The sequence below is a fragment of the Pectinophora gossypiella genome, unplaced genomic scaffold (assembly GCF_024362695.1).
Source record: "Pectinophora gossypiella unplaced genomic scaffold, ilPecGoss1.1 Pgos_31, whole genome shotgun sequence".
In the NCBI taxonomy this organism is placed as follows: domain Eukaryota; kingdom Metazoa; phylum Arthropoda; class Insecta; order Lepidoptera; family Gelechiidae; genus Pectinophora; species Pectinophora gossypiella.
In genome coordinates, this window is record NW_026063241.1 from 695,751 (window position 1) to 712,863 (window position 17,113).

The 17,113-nt window shown below is 34.2% G+C and overlaps 1 pseudogene; it reads right to left on the reverse strand.

Annotated features, from left to right (window-relative positions):
• Positions 1 to 2,199: 2,199 nt before the first annotated feature.
• Positions 2,200 to 16,197, reverse strand: LOC126380926 (uncharacterized; annotated as a pseudogene).
• Between the last annotated feature and the right edge of the window lie 916 nt (positions 16,198 to 17,113).

Consider the following 17,113-nt stretch of genomic DNA (forward strand, 5'->3'; position numbering starts at 1 on the left):
TATTAACGTGCATCAAGTAGCACACAGGTCCGCATCCGGACCCCTGGGGCACCCCGCACCGGACCGCTTTCTCGTCACTATACGTGTCACCCAATCTAACTTTATAAGAGCGCGAGGTGAGATAATCGCGGAACCATTTGTTCAGCGGTTCTCCCACTCCACACTCTTCCATTGCGTTCAATAATGTACTCGTTTCTAAAGTGTCAAACGCTTTTTTAAAATCGAAAAATACTGTCACTACAAACTGTTTATTCGCTAAATAACCGTTAATCTCATCAGTAAAATTAGACAATAGAGTGCTAGTGCTTTTACCTTTTTTGGAAGCCATGCTGACAAGAACTTAGTATGTTATTGTTTTGAAGATAATTGCCAAGTTGGTTGATTATACATTTTTCCATAATTTTATCAATACTTGATAAAATTGCAATAGGTCTATAATTAGAGAAAGTTTTATGGTCACCTTTTTTATAAATAGGGCGTATAATTGCTTCTTTTAGTTTATTAGGAAATTTATAGTTACTGACTGAAATATTAACCAACTTCGCAATTACTGGGCTTATTTTATCTGTAATAGTTTGAATATTGGACATACGCACAAGATCACTGCCCGGTGACTTTTTACTATTCATATTATTAATTACTTTTTTCACTTGTTTGCTTGTAACCGGTTGCCATCTCATGCTCATATCCGATTTGTTTACATAGTTATCCCTGTTTAACCATAGATCATTACATACATGTTATATCTCTGATATTTCGTCCGAAAACGTATCTGCAAACTTATCACATATATATTTATCACTTCCTAGTTTACCCATATTAGACCTTATACTACTATCTAAACATAATCTTTCTTTGCCCATTAGTATATTTATTCTTTCCCAAATTTTCTTTATATTTTTATTACACTCTAATATACATTGTTTATCATATTCGTTTCTGCTCTTATTAATTTGTTTTGTACATTTATTCCTATATTTGGTATAATCTAGTCGTTTCAACATATTCTTTGGCTCATTACTCCATATTTCGAAAAGTCTATCTCTCTCTTTTAACATTTTCTTTAAATTATCATTAACCCAAGTTTTATTATTCCTATTACTATTTCGAAATACTTTTATTACGTAACACTCATTATAAATATTATGAAATATTTGCGTTAATGCTTTATACAATTCTATAGGACAATCCAATGACATGAGATCTTCAAAACTAGTAGACAGCAATCTTTCTCTAACCATACGATTGTCAAGTATGCGCCGCCGGTTTGGAAAAAGTCCTTGTCCTGTCACTAGCGCAGGATACTGGCGTTCTGTGGCTACGCGCTCGCGCGGGAGTGGCGGAGCTGCGCGGTTCCATTGTACCACTGCTGACACATAATAATGATCCGACACTTTATGTTCTATTACGGCTGAATCAATTGTAGCTGACGGTGCACGAATATAAATGTGGTCTATACAAGATTCGACTATATTACCCATTACAATTTCTTTACGTGTTATTTGGTTAATACATTTTATCAGTCCAAATTCAGCCATTATAGTTTCATATTCAATTACATACTTATTATTCTTGTTTAAAAGGTTTATATTAATATCCCCGCATAAAATAATTTTATTGTTTTTTGGTAAGCTTTCAAGTAAGTTACGTAAATCTTGTAGAAAAAGTAAAATTTTATCCTGTTTATTGATTCTAGGCGGTCTATAAAGACATAATAATTGTATAGGATCATTATCCATGTCGAGTGTTATAGAAACGCACTCCGCGGTTCCCGATCGAGTCGCAAGCGACGTTGCCACTTCGTTCAATTGCACCTGTATACCTACGCGTGTGTAAACTATGACCCCTCCTCCGCTGCGGCCCGTGCGCGTAAAACTATTTATTTTGAAACCTTTGATTTTATAAAAACTTAATAATGTAAAGTTAATGTTCGGTTCGGTTATAACTAATATGTCAATATCTTTTAGATTCTTATGTAATGTTACAAGTAACTCTGCAAAATGTTTCTTAATAGACCTTATATTGATATGTAATATACAAAAATCTTTATTAATCTTTAATGATACTAGCCATTTATTGAAACAGCTCGTTCTGTCCGTATTAATTGAATCATCTGTTATTGATTCAATACAGTCAATGTTCCCGAATGTTACGGATTTAAGTAAAACACAATAAATGAATATTAGATAAATAAGGAAATCAATTGAGTAGGTCACTGATATCGCTTTCGGATCGCACCCATATAGACTTTTCACCTTCTTCTTTCTTTACGAGTATTTTACCGTTGACTACCCATATATACTTGTACACGCCATGAAGCTGCTTCTTGGTATTCCATAATAAAACTCGAGTTGCTTTTGTTAGATCCTCGTTAATATAGATTTTGTTGTTCTTTGTACCGCCTGTTATAGTGCTACTTGTAACATCAATTAGTTTGCGACGCTGTGCAAGCCATGAGTCCCGGGAACCAGTACCAGAGGTCTTGAATGCAACTATAATTCTTCTTCTATCGTGTGGATTGAGAGGTGAATTACCAACCTCATCAACCCTGGTGTCAACTATAATTGAAGGTGGTTTATCAGTATTTCCTTGTTTTCGTGTCTGGTTGCGTCGTGCCCATTCGATGTCCTCACTCCTGGCCTGTATTGCATTTCCTACTTTAGTAACGATGCTCATTATATTCTCATCGGGCAGCTGTTCAATACCTACAATTTCGATGTTGTACTTACGAGTGGTTTGTTCGAATTCCTGCACCTTTTGCTCTAGATTTATTGCTGATGTTAATGACATTCTTTTCAAGCTTGTTGATTTTTTGTTTTGATTGCTCATGCTCTAATAGTAAAGTGTCATATTTGTCCGAGAGTACGCTCATACTTTGTTTAATGGCATCTAGCTGTTTTTTAAAGCCGGGAATAGCACTGACCTTGCTTTGAATATCTTTAAAGATCTTTTGAAAGTCCTGACCTCCATCGTCCAGCTCATCATCCTCGTCGTCGTCCTCCTCACAGTTGTTGTAATCCTGCCTTCATGTCGGCAGCCAAACCTTTGACGCAGCTTCTGTGAAACGTTCCTCGACAAGGCCCCTGACATATAAAATGCGAGCCTTTCTTTGCCAGCACTTTCTTACATTTCGCACACTCCATATTTCACGTAATAAGTAGAATCTCCACTTTTTGTTAACCGTAATAATAATAGGTAATTGTAGCGTGATCGCGTGCGCCGGTCGGATCGGCAACGTGCCGCAAGAGTACGCGCGCGCGCTCCGATCGACGTTCGGATTGAGACTGAAGATTACGACACATTGCATCAAATAAACTTATTAACCAAATATATATTACTCTAGTACAGTCCGTAGTGGGATATTGCATACCAATCTGGGGAGGCGCACTAAAAACAAAATTCCTAGAAGTTGAAAGAGGTAACCGTTGCCTACTAAAAGTAATGTACTTTCAGAAAATGAGGTTTCCAACGACAGAACTGTACAAAATGTCCGGCTTATTAACCGTACGACAATTGTATATTTTACTATCTGTTTTAAGAAGACATAAATGTGAACCTTATGATCATACTAGGCCACCTACTAGAAGGAAAGATAATATTATTATAACAAAATATAGTAGAACGTCTTTTGCAAAAAGACAATATTCAACACAATCAGGACATCTTTACAATCAACTTAATAAAATACTAAACATTCATGAAAAGAAAAATCCCTACTGCAAGAAATGTATTGTAGAATGGATCAAAAACTTAACCTATGAGAACACAGAAGCACTGCTGAAATACACTACATAATAACACAAATACACTCACTTACGCTTACACATACTCACACATACACACACACAAACACACGTGTAGGTGTTAGTGGAAGCTGCTATAACAATAGCAGCTTCCGATCCCAAGACGCTGTCGCATCGTAGGGCTATCACACACACAAACACACATACACACACACACATCTTATCTAATAAGCATTTGTATTTATTTAAACGTTGATTATTTTTGTTAAAAGAAATAAATAGTACTGTCAAAGATGTAATACCGATTAGGAAGAGCGGGGCTTCCTGACACAGGTCTTTAAATGAGGCTTACTAGGAAGTCCCAATAACGAGGTTATATATTGATGTACTATTTAAAGCAAATAAACTATTTTGATTTTGATTTTTGATTTTTGATTTTTGATTTTTGATTTTTGATTTTTGATTTTTGATTTTTGATTTTTGATTTTTGATTTTTGATTTTTGATTTTTGATTTTTGATTTTTGATTTCTAAATTTCTAATTTTTGGCATACAATTTAATTTTATCATTTGGTCAAACGTTTTCAAATAAAATCGTACCGTTTAAATTTTATTTTTAGATACTTTGAATTGTGTCATTTCACTAACATAGTATAAGAAACATTGTAACTAACATAGTTTATAGTACTTATAATATTGTATTGTTCATTTTAATACATTTTACTTTTGGAAACCAAATTGTAACAATGAAGTAGTGTCATTTTGCATTTTCTAACAATGTAACAGTAAATAGTTCTTAGTAACAGCTTAGTCTGAGAAGTAACATGAAACTTTTGTTTACATTGTGTCAAGTCCGATAATGTTCTTAGTACGGTTTGTTTTGTTTAAGCATACTCATTGTAAATTGAATTGAATCTAAATTGAATTGGTTTGATGTTTAGTGTTTTTGGAATTAAATTTTTTTTTTGAAAACAAAATTTTTCTTGAAGGAAGGGGAGTACTGTAGCGACACATTTAATACATTTTTGTTATGTCAGCATTTTTGGTAGCAGCGCCTGCGTTGCCCCGCGGCTAGCCAGTCTCTCCCGTTCCGTCACCGGGCTAGCTACTATGCCCAAACTTAATTACCGTGTTAAATATTTTCGGTGTCACTAACGTATCTTCAAAATTGTAATTGTTAGTCCTTTAAAGTGAATAATATAATTTCAGCAACTTTAAATAGTTATTTTACTTTCGTGATCCTCCTGATAATTATCTATAGTCAGATGATATATTGAAGTGCGGGTCATAGCGCCTTCCTAGTAGAACTTTACAAAACACACAGATACACCCTAAATTTTATTTTATTTTATTTTATTAGAGTAGTGTAAAATTGGGGATTCTGGATCAGAAAAGATCCAGAACCCCCAATTTTACCATTTGAATTAATAGTATATCCACAATCTTCTATTCAAAAGAGTTATCTTCGTCTATTCTAATTATGAGTATACTCCACAATCACTCTACAAACGTAATGTAACAATACATCAGAAAATCCCTCGACTTGCCGCCCAACCGAACCGCTGACAGACCAAACAAAAGCAACTCAGTGTTGCCATAACTTAATTCAATATTCTAAAAGATACTAAGCAACCAGCTTTTCTTATCGATTTATTCGTAAAACTATGCTTTGAATGAGCAGTTTAATTAAAACTGCTATTGAACAGAACCTGATAACAAATAGCTTTTTCTCTGATCAGATGCGGGATAAACGAACGCTGATCGTAGGCTAGTCTGATCGTGATGAATCATTCTCTATTAGATCAACGAACTTTCTATCTATTCGGAGTACTTGACATAGTAATTTAGTACCAGGTCTTTTCCAATTTTTCTTGAATGTATTTTTATTATTATTACTATTAAGTAATAAAAATCCTTCATATTGTTCAAACCCTATGATCTCGACAGTCCATCCAAAGATACACCACTCCATAATTGATATTTCAACCAAATCTCCAATATTTAAAGTCATCTTTTAATTAATGGGATGTCGTCTTTGTAGTGTTTTCTCTATTATAATGAATGAAGTAACAGAGTAACGAAGATATATTCATTTGAATGTTATTCACAGATATCGGATGGATAGAAAAAACATAAAAATACAAAAAAACAGTTTTATATAAAAAGTTTATTTTCTTTACACCATTTCTTTAGACAAATTACATTTTTTAATGCACATATTCTAGGATGATAAATACAAGAAAGTACATCTTCACAACATTTATACTTATCATACAAATTTAATAGATTAGGACAACCTTTATCTTCTAAATTATACACATGTTTGTTTTGAAATATTTGTTGAATCCATATCTGTTTTTCATTACCTTTAGTGAAAATAGTTTTTTCTTTAAGAAACTCATAAATATAGCTCTTATAGCTTGAATATGGAATGTAACCTTCTCGCCAATATATTCCTCTATTCCTTTCTATCCAAGATACTTGCTTTCTTTCAGTGTTAGTTAAGTCATAAAATGGGTATGGCGGTCTTATTAAAAGAACATGAGTTTGATTTTTACAGACAATCGCTATCTCTTTTAGTATAAACTCGTTTGCGTCAGTTTTAAAACCTTGAACATCTACAATAGCGTTCATGATAACTTGCGCACTATATTACTCAAAGGTTTATATTCCACAAGTCGGTCGTTAATAATAAGGCAATATGCTGTTGTATTATCAGGAAAATCAGACAAACTCTCTATCTCCAAACGGACATCTACAGGTCCAGATTTCAAATTTTCATTCTGCCTAGAACAATCAATAATAAATAACGGTGCCTTGGTTTTAAAGTTGTACAGATCGAGCAACGGGTCGAGTGAAGAGTTATAATAAGACTGACGAAATTTTGTATATATTTCGTATAATATACAGTATTTACTTTCATTGAATTTTAAATTAAGCGCATCGTATGGATAATATTGTGAATTTAAGAAAAGGGTAACGTTAGTTAAATTACAATGGTCAAATATAGAACAATCTTTTGATTGATTGTTTTTTCTATCAGTTTGCAACCCAAATATAACATATCGTGGCTTTTCGAGTTGAGAAGCCGTTTTGATAGACCAGGAATGTTTTGTAGTTTTAGGTAACAAAGGATACTCATATAAATCCCAATTCCTGAAAGCTATTTGAATAGGTTTATCTTTATCTAAATGTTTAAGTAATAATATCCTTTCGCGATCTGATACTTTTATATGTGGTACACGCCATTGTACTCTCTGTATGTCTATTTTGATGTCATCAATATCTTCCGAAAACTTTACGCTGTTTAAGTTGGAATTACTTCTAGTTAGTATAAGTTCATGTTTGCAATTCATGATTATTTTACTATAATCTTCTGCGAACCCCATTATTCTGTTTAGCGGTAAAACAGCACTGAAACTACCAGTTGTACTTATAGTTCCGGTTGTCGTGTTCCACCCCCATAAAGCTGCAACTTTACTTTCACCTTCATTCATCGATACATATGATTTAATAGTTGTTGTTATTCCAGAATTTTTAATGCGATCTATTTCAACACCGTTCATCTCGTATCTGATATCTTGGAACAAAAACATAGCAAAGTTATTCGTGAAGCTCACTGCTTTGTGAATAGGCTTCCGATCTTTTCCAATGAGGGTTGCATGTCCTTCAATGTAAATAGAACTGGCTGATGGTAATATGTACAAGTCTTGCTGATGTATCGGTATCCTGATTTCATCATTTTCTTTAAAACTGTTATTATAGGGATTATAAGTATGGATTTCATAACTTTCTATTGAATTGTCGAATTGCGGTAAATCAGTTATTTGAAGTATATTCATATTTTAAATCCGAGAGCACGGAGAAAATCTTTATTGGTTTTAGTAATTTTTCTTGCTGATTTGATACGTCTTTGCACTTTCACTCTTTGCGTAGCATTGATGCATCTTAAAGTATTGTAAGGAGTTTTATTAAATAAAATCATCTTGATTTTCGTAAATGAAGACACAGTTGAATATTTTCTTCTCTGAAGTCAATATAATTATTGTGCTCATCGATAATATTTAAACATACAGACGAAATACTGTGTTTCTCAACAGGAAAATAAATTATATTTTTGGGAACTTCTATGTAACGATGACCTGGAGATACGTTTGGTATAAATTCGTATATAATATGCGATGGTAAGCCGTTAGTAAATGAGCCTCGCACGAGGTCACACTCGATCCTGATTACGGACACTGGCAAAATGTTAACCGGATTGATGGACTCATGCCATTTATTAGCTTCTAATTTAATACTCGAGAAACCCAGCAGATGTCCTAAGCTATTCTTTGCATCAAAATTGACAATTTCTGAACAAAATAAAGAACACGTTAAAGTATTATTGTTGGGTCTTATTATTAATTCACAATCCTTTAATTTACTTTGAAGGTATTCAACTATATCAAATAAACTATACACTCCATAAGGAATTTTTATTTGTTTACCTTCAATCCCGTAAGAAAAAATATTGTTATGTGCGTTTATATTTGGTATTGAGTTCACAGCAGAAAAATAAAGTAATCCACATTCATATTTATCATCTATATTCAAGGGTGGTTGAAAATATGATTCCAATTTTGATTTTTTTCCAGCAATGCTTAACGTGATAGACATGATTGCATACTAAATGTTGTATTCCTTTAAAGACTTATTTATTTGATTTTGTTTCTACGCCAGAAATCTTTAAGGAATTTTATACACAAATGTCCACAGTTAAAAGGGTGATCTCGCTGTACATTATCATAATTGTAACGAATATTACATCCAACATATTTTAAAAATTCTTTAGGCGGTTTTAAATTACCATAACTATCAAAATATTCAATGTAATTATCCAACTTAACATAGGCCACCCAATGAGACCCCGGATTATCTGAACTGTCTAAATTAAGGATCCCACATTCTTTACGAAGTGCGTAGTTCGGCAACGTATCTCGCATAAATACTCCTCGAAAATATGGGATGTCTGTTGCATGATTCAGAATATCGATATTAGTAAGAGCTCGATTGGGTAGCCTTCGATTTAGTTTTTTCTATCTGTTACATATATTCCAAATCCATCCTTATGCGGTTTAAGATGTAACCCTTTTTCTATACAAAGTGCTTCCATTTTTTCATTATGTCTTTTTAACTCGGTGAAACGCTTTTTAGCAGCTTTAAACTCATTGACTACTTTAGCGATTCCTGCAGCGCCACCGGCTAAACTCCCAGCAGCAGACAATCCAGCAAAAATTGGTATTAGTGGTAGAACGCCTCCAGTTTTGGGTACAGGAATAACACGTGGTAATTTAATAGATGAATCAGCTGCCAATTCTTTAGCAGCAGCTATTGCCAACTCTATTGCAATTTTTTTACACTTAGGTTTCATTTTATTTACATGTTTTTTGGTATGAGCAATGATTTGTTTTAAATGCTTCCTTAAACCAGTACCAGAACTTGCTTTAATAGCCAACTTATTTTTGTTGTTATTTAAACCAGCACCAGTGTTTATTTTGGTAAGCATAGTTTTATTTACTAAGTGAGCAGCTATCTTTTCTCCAAGACTACAGTCAGGAGCTGAAATACGTTTTCTTGCCATATTCATTAATTTTATATCAGCTTTATGACGATCACTTAAACAAGATGATAAATCGTAGGCAATATCGTGTTCCTTGCAATATTCGTCTAATTGATTGATTCCTTTATCTCCACGTGCAAGTCTTTTATGCAATTTAGTACCGGGCCCGCAATAATTATATCCAGGTAAATGTAGCTCAAAGGGTAAATGATTAATAAACCAATTGAGGAGACCACTTTGGTTCATGCTCTATATAAGACTGATTGAAACGCTCGAATAAAATTTTATTATATTAAGACGCACAGTTTTCGTGATAATTTATGAGTCAGTTACAGCACATTAGTCTTTTCAATCCAGCTGTTTTCACTTGAAGGTAATCCTAACCATTTTACTAAAACTTTCTTCCGATTTCTTTTCAAAACTTTTTCAACTAGGTAAATATGAGGGTGTTTTGTTTTCTGAAGTTCTTGTGGATAAAATGCTCCTAAAATAGGCTGTTGTCTTGTATCTTCTATTAAATAAGTAACTGGACTTGTATTTTGAACTTTAATGATTTTAAATAATTCTGTCGACCAATTAGGAGTATATCCTTTTTCAAAAGTTCCTTTGTATTTACTTATTCTAACGAAGTCGCCAACGTTTAATTTTTTGTTATCTTTTATTGATTTTGAATATACTGCAGTGGCATATCTCTTTAAAATGTTTTTTTTTATTGTTTTCATTTACCTGTATTGGCTTTAGACCAATTGTTCTATGATATGTTTGATTATATTCTCGGATAACATTATCTAAGAGACCATCAATCCATTTATAGTTTCCTTTAAAACTGAATCTTTTATACATTTTCGATTTAAGAGTTCTTATGAATCTTTCCACTATGGATGCTTTTTTCGTAGAATATGTGGAATAATGATTTATTTTAAATTTGTTTGTTAGTTTTTTGAATTCTTTGTTATAAAATTCCGTCCCCAGATCAGTTTGTAAATTTTTAGGAATACGCCCTTTATTCAGTAATTCCTCTAAAACTTTGCATACGATAGTTTTAGTTTTCTGTTTTAGCGGAAATGCCCAAGCAAATTTTGAAAATGTGTCAATAATTACTAAAATGTAGTTATACCCATGATTTTCTCTACAAAAAGCTTGCATATCAACTAAGTCCGCTTGCCATAAATCATCAATATCTTTCATTATTACATGCCTTCGTGGAAAATTGACTCTTGCATTTTTATGTATTTCATTTATTACATCTATTTTGCTCATTTCTTTTTTAAAGATTTGTTTTCTAAATTTTGAATTCTTAAGATAGCTTGTTGAACTAACTGATCTAGAGTTTTAAGAGTCTTAATGCAATTTTCAAAAGATTTATCTACGTACTCCTTGGTAGCGCAATCATCATCATCCAGATAGGGATTTGAATATTTTTAATAATTTTATTTCATGCAGTTAAATTCCCATCATTAGTCAGTTTTAAACCACATTCTAATAATGATTCACTACTACCAAACTTCTTCCTTTTACATATAATATGATGTCCGAATTTGTCAACATTCATGTTTAAATAGCGCTTCGTTACTGAAGTATAATTAAAAAATGTGCTATATTTATTCCTTTATAAAGCCAGCTTCCTTCAACTCTTCAATAATTGATAAAATTTCATTATCGTGATTACTATTACCAGCATCTCTTGATGCAATTAATAGCTTCAATCTCTCAATCAATTCGTTAGGATCATCCCAATATACGAAATCAGCATTTTCTGTATATTGCTTTAACTTGGGCAAATTTCCTCCGTGTTTATGTTCAGTTTTAGCTAGATTACTATTAATCGACTCTGTAAAAAGTGGTTTAATTATTTCACGATATTTTATACCTTTGTCTCCTTTAAGCTGGCCAGTGGGATTAAAATCTCTCTTATGTGCATTAGTACTGTTTAACAGGTCTTTGTATACTAGTTTATCTTTATCTGATATCAGTGTAGTGTCAGGTTTCCTACACAAGAGAAGTTCTCTTAAGCCTGGTGTTAATTCATAACGATGGTTATTTCCTATATTTATGTATATTGTATCTTTATTTAAGGGATCATCTATAGCAGAAAAGGTTACTTCTGTATTACCCAATTTAAATTGTTTGTTAACGCTCCGTATACCAAATGGAATATTTATCGTACCGTAAATTTTAGCAATATCCTCTTTCTTCAGCGACTTTTCCAAAGTATTTTTTTTGTTCTCTTCTTCTTCCAAATCGATGTCTGTACTATTGTTACGCGCATCATCAAAAGTAGTAGAAAAACTTAAATTCATACTATCTTCGTCATTTATAGAATTAGGTTTTTTTACATTATAATTATTTTCAGGGTACTTCATTTCAATTAAACGCTTTAAAGGTTCTGCAACAGGCTTTAGCATCCTATTCATTGTAATATCGTTTTGATATTCTTCATCTCGCATCTGCTTAATTTTACTTTTAATTGATTCTACAGACTGTATTAACTGTTTCTTAGTATGTTGATCCATTTTATACAACCAAATTTACGACTGCTATTTATAAATCATTAGTCAAAACTGACGTTAGTTTTAATAGCGTCAATTTATGAATTGAAATTAATGAACACATCAAACCCTTTCCTATATCTTCCATTGTTAACAGAACAATCTTTGTTAATTGTCAAAAAATTATGAGACTCTTTCCATATCTTTATTTTTATTTTATTTTATTTTATTAATAAAGGTACACAAACAGATTGCAAACAATACACATATGACATAACTCGAAACAGGTCTAGAACTAGTCTACAATCCAAAAAAAATAGTGTACACAGCATGACAAAATAGTAGAAAGAACAGAAACTAAGGATAAACAATACAGTTCAATAATTATTAATACACTAAAAACATTACCATAAGGCCAAAACAAAACTAAGTAAGATAGCTAAAGAAGCAAGTGAGACCACAATAATCGTTTAAACTTCGCAATATTATTGTCGAAAATATCAAGATCAGCATTACAATGCTTAAGAACATCATAGTCACGGCACATCTTTATAATGGGATTGTAGAAAGAGGTGTTATTTTTATAAACATCCATGCGGAATAGTCTAGGTACGCGCTGACGAATATTGCCGTTGAAGTTAATGAGTCTCAGCAGGTCAGGACAGTCAACTACCGAGTGAATGATTTTATGTAAGTAGACAAGATTACAGTGCTGTCTTCTCGTGTGTAGCTGACAAAATTTGAAATACTTTAGTCTGCTGTCATAGGATGGTAGACGCCGAGCAAGTCCGTATCGCCTACAGACTGAACGAAGGAAACACCTTTGAACCTTTTCCACCTCATCGCTATGAACTTTATAGTAGGGTGACCACACAACCGAAGCATATTCTAGTATTGGCCTGATCAGCGCATTAAACAAATACAATAGGCTCCGAGGCCTTTTAAGACCCTTTGTGGTTCTAATAATAAAACCGAGTAACTTAAAAGCCTTGTTGCATATGTATTCATAGTGCTGACGGAAGGTCATCTTAGAGTCAAAGATCACTCCAAGATCCTTCGCCATCTCCTTACGTAACAGTGGCTTACTATCAATGTAGTACACAAAATCTTGATGCTTCTTTTTGGCTGTAAAGGTAAGAACAAAACATTTATCCGCATTTAAGTGCATTTTGTTTAAAATGCACCATTGACGCGTAGTATTAATGTCTTGTTGAAGAGCGAGGCAGTCATGAAGATTGTCAATGGTCCGAAATATTTTCATGTCATCTGCATATAATAAGCATTCACTAGAAATGTAATCAGCTAGGTCGTTAATGAATATAATGAAAAGAAGGGGTCCAAGGTGGGATCCCTGCGGGACGCCTGAAGTGACTACGACCGGTGTAGAAAGATATCCTCTGATAGCCACTATTTGATTTCGTCTGGATAGATAAGATTCCAACCATCTAAGTAGACTCCCATGGATCCCATAAGACTCGAGTTTTGCACAAAGTATATGGTGGTTGACTTTGTCAAAAGCCTTAGAAAAGTCTGTATATATGGAGTCTACTTGTTGGCGTTTTGCAAATGCAGAACATATATAATTTTTGTACAACAATAAATTGCTGACCGTCGACCTCCCGCTAACAAAACCATGTTGAAGGCCAGTTATTCGCTGTTTGACATGGTTAAATACATGAATGTATATAAGCGACTCAAAGAGCTTAGCAAGGCAGGAGAGAATACTTATAGGTCTATAATTTTCACATTTAGATTTATCGCCGGATTTAAAAATGGGTATAATAAAAGCATTTTTCCACATTGTAGGAAAAACTCCAGTTTCCAGTGACTTATTAAAGATGATCCACAAGGGCCAGCCAAGTTCCTTGCAGCAGGTCTTGACAAGTAAAGCAGGAATACCATCCGGACCAGGACCCTTAGAAACATCAAGTTTCTGTATTTGTTTAACAATGTCATCCCTATCAAGCCTAGCTTGGGAAAGTGTTAAATGACTCCTATCAGGCATTCGAAAATGTGAGCTTAGCATATCACCATGCCTTTCGTAAACTGATGCAAAGTATTCCGAAAATAACTCACAAATTCCATGAGGATCATTTGCAGATCTACCATCATAGCTTACAGATTCAGGTATACCTGTGCTAGATTTTTTACGATTTACAAACTTCCAGAATGCCTTGATATTGGCGTCTAAACTGTCCTCCACATCCTTTTGAAGAGAATTATAACACGCCTTTATTAACTTTTTACTGCGTGACCTCAGCATATCAAATGTGTCGTAATCTCTAGGATTGCCGAACTTTTTGTACAGTTTGTGATATTTTGTTTTCTCATTAAGACAGCGTATTAAAGGATAACTGTACCAGTATGGATACTTATCTGATTTACTTATTTGAAGGGGAGCAAAAAGAGTAATGGCTTCATTGAGCACCTGATAGAGCGATTCAACAGCACAGTCTACATCCAAATCATCCAGGAGTTCGTGCCAGTCAATATTGACGAGATAAGCCTTCAGTTTGTTATAATCACATTTAAAAAAGTTTGGCTTCCTTGATTTAGAGTTATAGTTTATGCTTCTAAATTGAAATGTGTTTGAGTCAAGAGTAATAGCTAGACATGGGTGTTGGTTGTCGATTTTGACTAGTGGTTTGGCTTCAATGACACTTAGATCGTTTCTGTTTGAGAGTATTAAGTCTAACAGTGCCTGATTGCGATTTTTAAATGTATTGTATTGACTGAGGCCACATAGTGACATTGTATTTAAAAGCTGTGTCGCTTTACCACTATTTGATTCCAAAGGTGTAACAACATTGGTGTCAAGGGAGATTTCCCAATAAATATCACGAATATTGAAATCCCCTATTATGATAAAAGAGCCCGATGTACTATTATTTAGTAGTATATTTTCATAATGTAACATGATATTATCAACGTCTGCGGAATCAAGATATGGTGGGTAATAACAGACACAGATATTTAAAGGTATCGAGCCAGGTCTACAGGGAAGAATTGTGATCCAAATATCTTCATAATTACTATCCCATGATGACCTACGAGTAACACTAAAACATTTTCTGACTGCCACTAGCACACCGCCACCCTCACGCTTACGTCTAGTATATGCACAATCAAGTCTGTCTCTCCTAAAAACATTGTAACGCTCGTCGAATAATTCCTCGCTAAAAATTCCAGAGTCAAAGTTGGTCTCACTTAAACAAATTACGTCATAATTAGCATTTAATAATTCAAGATAAAATTCGTTAATTTTGGAACGCATGCGATTTACATTTTGATAGTACAGTAACATAATCAAAACATGTGATAGGACCAAACAAAAGCAAAAAATAAAAATAATAAAACAATGAAAACAAATAAATCAAAATGAATCCTTACAAAATTAATTTAGCTAGGCAATCTTTATTTTGTATGCGTATGACCGACGAGTTGTCATCCTTTCTCACATAAACGTTGCCAAACTTAACCCATACGTATTTAAACTTATCGCGAGTTGCTTTGCGTGTAGCAGCATGAAGTTCTTTACATTCTAGCGATAAATGTTCGGACACATATACCGGAGTCTTTTCGCCAGGCACTCCAAGATGTTCGGAATTCAGCAAGTTACGACGGTTATCTTTATTGAAGCGTTTGACGGCAGAAAGAAGATTGTCACGATGTCTTGTGGACGGAAGTGTAATCAGTATATTCCGGGGCCGGTCAGCTGAGGTTGTGGGTAGTTTAGCCACTCTTCGGCAAGTGATATCAGTATCGTTGATAGGTACGTTGACAGTCTCAAACAAGTTCTTGACGATCGTCACGACGTTTTCAGTCCGTCTTTCGGGAACAGATTGCACCTCCACGTTGCGACTGCGTGATACCTTCTCAATTGATTCGAGCCTACGTTTAAGTGACGTGAGTTCACTCTGTAGTGTGACATTTTGCTGCTCCAATGACTTGACCCTTGTCTCAGTTAACGCCAAGTTGGATTTGAGATCTTTTTGTTCGTGTTGTAAGAAATCCGTAGTCTTCGTGAAATCTTCCCGCATCTCTGCAGTCCCCTTCATAACTTCATCCTTGATTAAAGATCTCATCTCAGAATAAAACGAGGTCTTAAATGACTCAAATTTCGCGTTAAGTTTCGAATCTAGAAGTTGAGCAATATTTTCAAGTGTGACATCCCCGGCAACTGCCGGGCGGGCTGACGACAACGGCGAAGTAATAGAAGAGTCATCGTGCTGCTTTATTGAGTCATCCAATGTCACAACCTCTCTAACAGGTGTACTCGAGTAGTCCCCTCCACGGCGCCGTCTAGTTACTTTGACGCAAGTTGGGCATTTCCACGTTGCTCTAGTCTTAGCATCCAGTTTCATATACGATTCAACATCAATGCTCAAACATTTTAGATGATAGTTTTGTTTACAGTAGGCACAGAGAGATTTTTCCCTCTCATTGGGTGGCGGGGGTTCTTCACCACAGGCTACACAAAGCATTTCTACTTTGGGCACAATTGTACTAACTGCCATCCTTCGACTTCGCAATGAGATAAATTCAAATAACAAATTTAAAGTTCCAAAAACACTATGAAGCGGCGGATAGATTCGAACCCGAGGTCTTGCAGTCGGACCAGTTAAAGCGAGCGCAAAAACCACTGCGCCAGCACGCGCTATAATTTAAAGGCGAAAATGTGGAAGTATAGGAGCCGGTTGTAGCAGTTTTTAATTTTTGTGGGTAGAATTTTTATTATTTAGCTTAAACGTTCACTATGAATCACAAAACCAACACAGAAAGTTGTTTTAAATAGCCCACAGTAGTCGTAGTTTTATGTAAACAGTCACAACATATACACCACTGGAAAGCTTGCGGATTCGCGAACAAAACAGTATGGTATCTAGGACGTATTTATCACTTTTTTCACATAAAACAATATTTATTGTACAAGATCACAAAGTAGCGACCATTCGAGTTGACAGTTGACAGATGGATGAACTTTGAACAACGATCTTTAAATTGAAGCCATGTCATATCGGTATTTACATGTTCATTAAATATGTGTTTTAAATTAACATCATCTTGTTTAAATATTATTATAAAATTTGCATTATCTCGTAACAACTGTTTTGGTATTCTTGAATAAGTTTGAGATAAATAAAAGCAGTCTAATTCTTTATGCCTTCCCATAGCAAAATAGTTTCTAATGTTAGTTTGTTTTTCACATACTATGTCATCGAAAATCATAATAGAGCTATTGAGAGCATCTGTGGGGTGAATAACTTCCTCGTCATTATT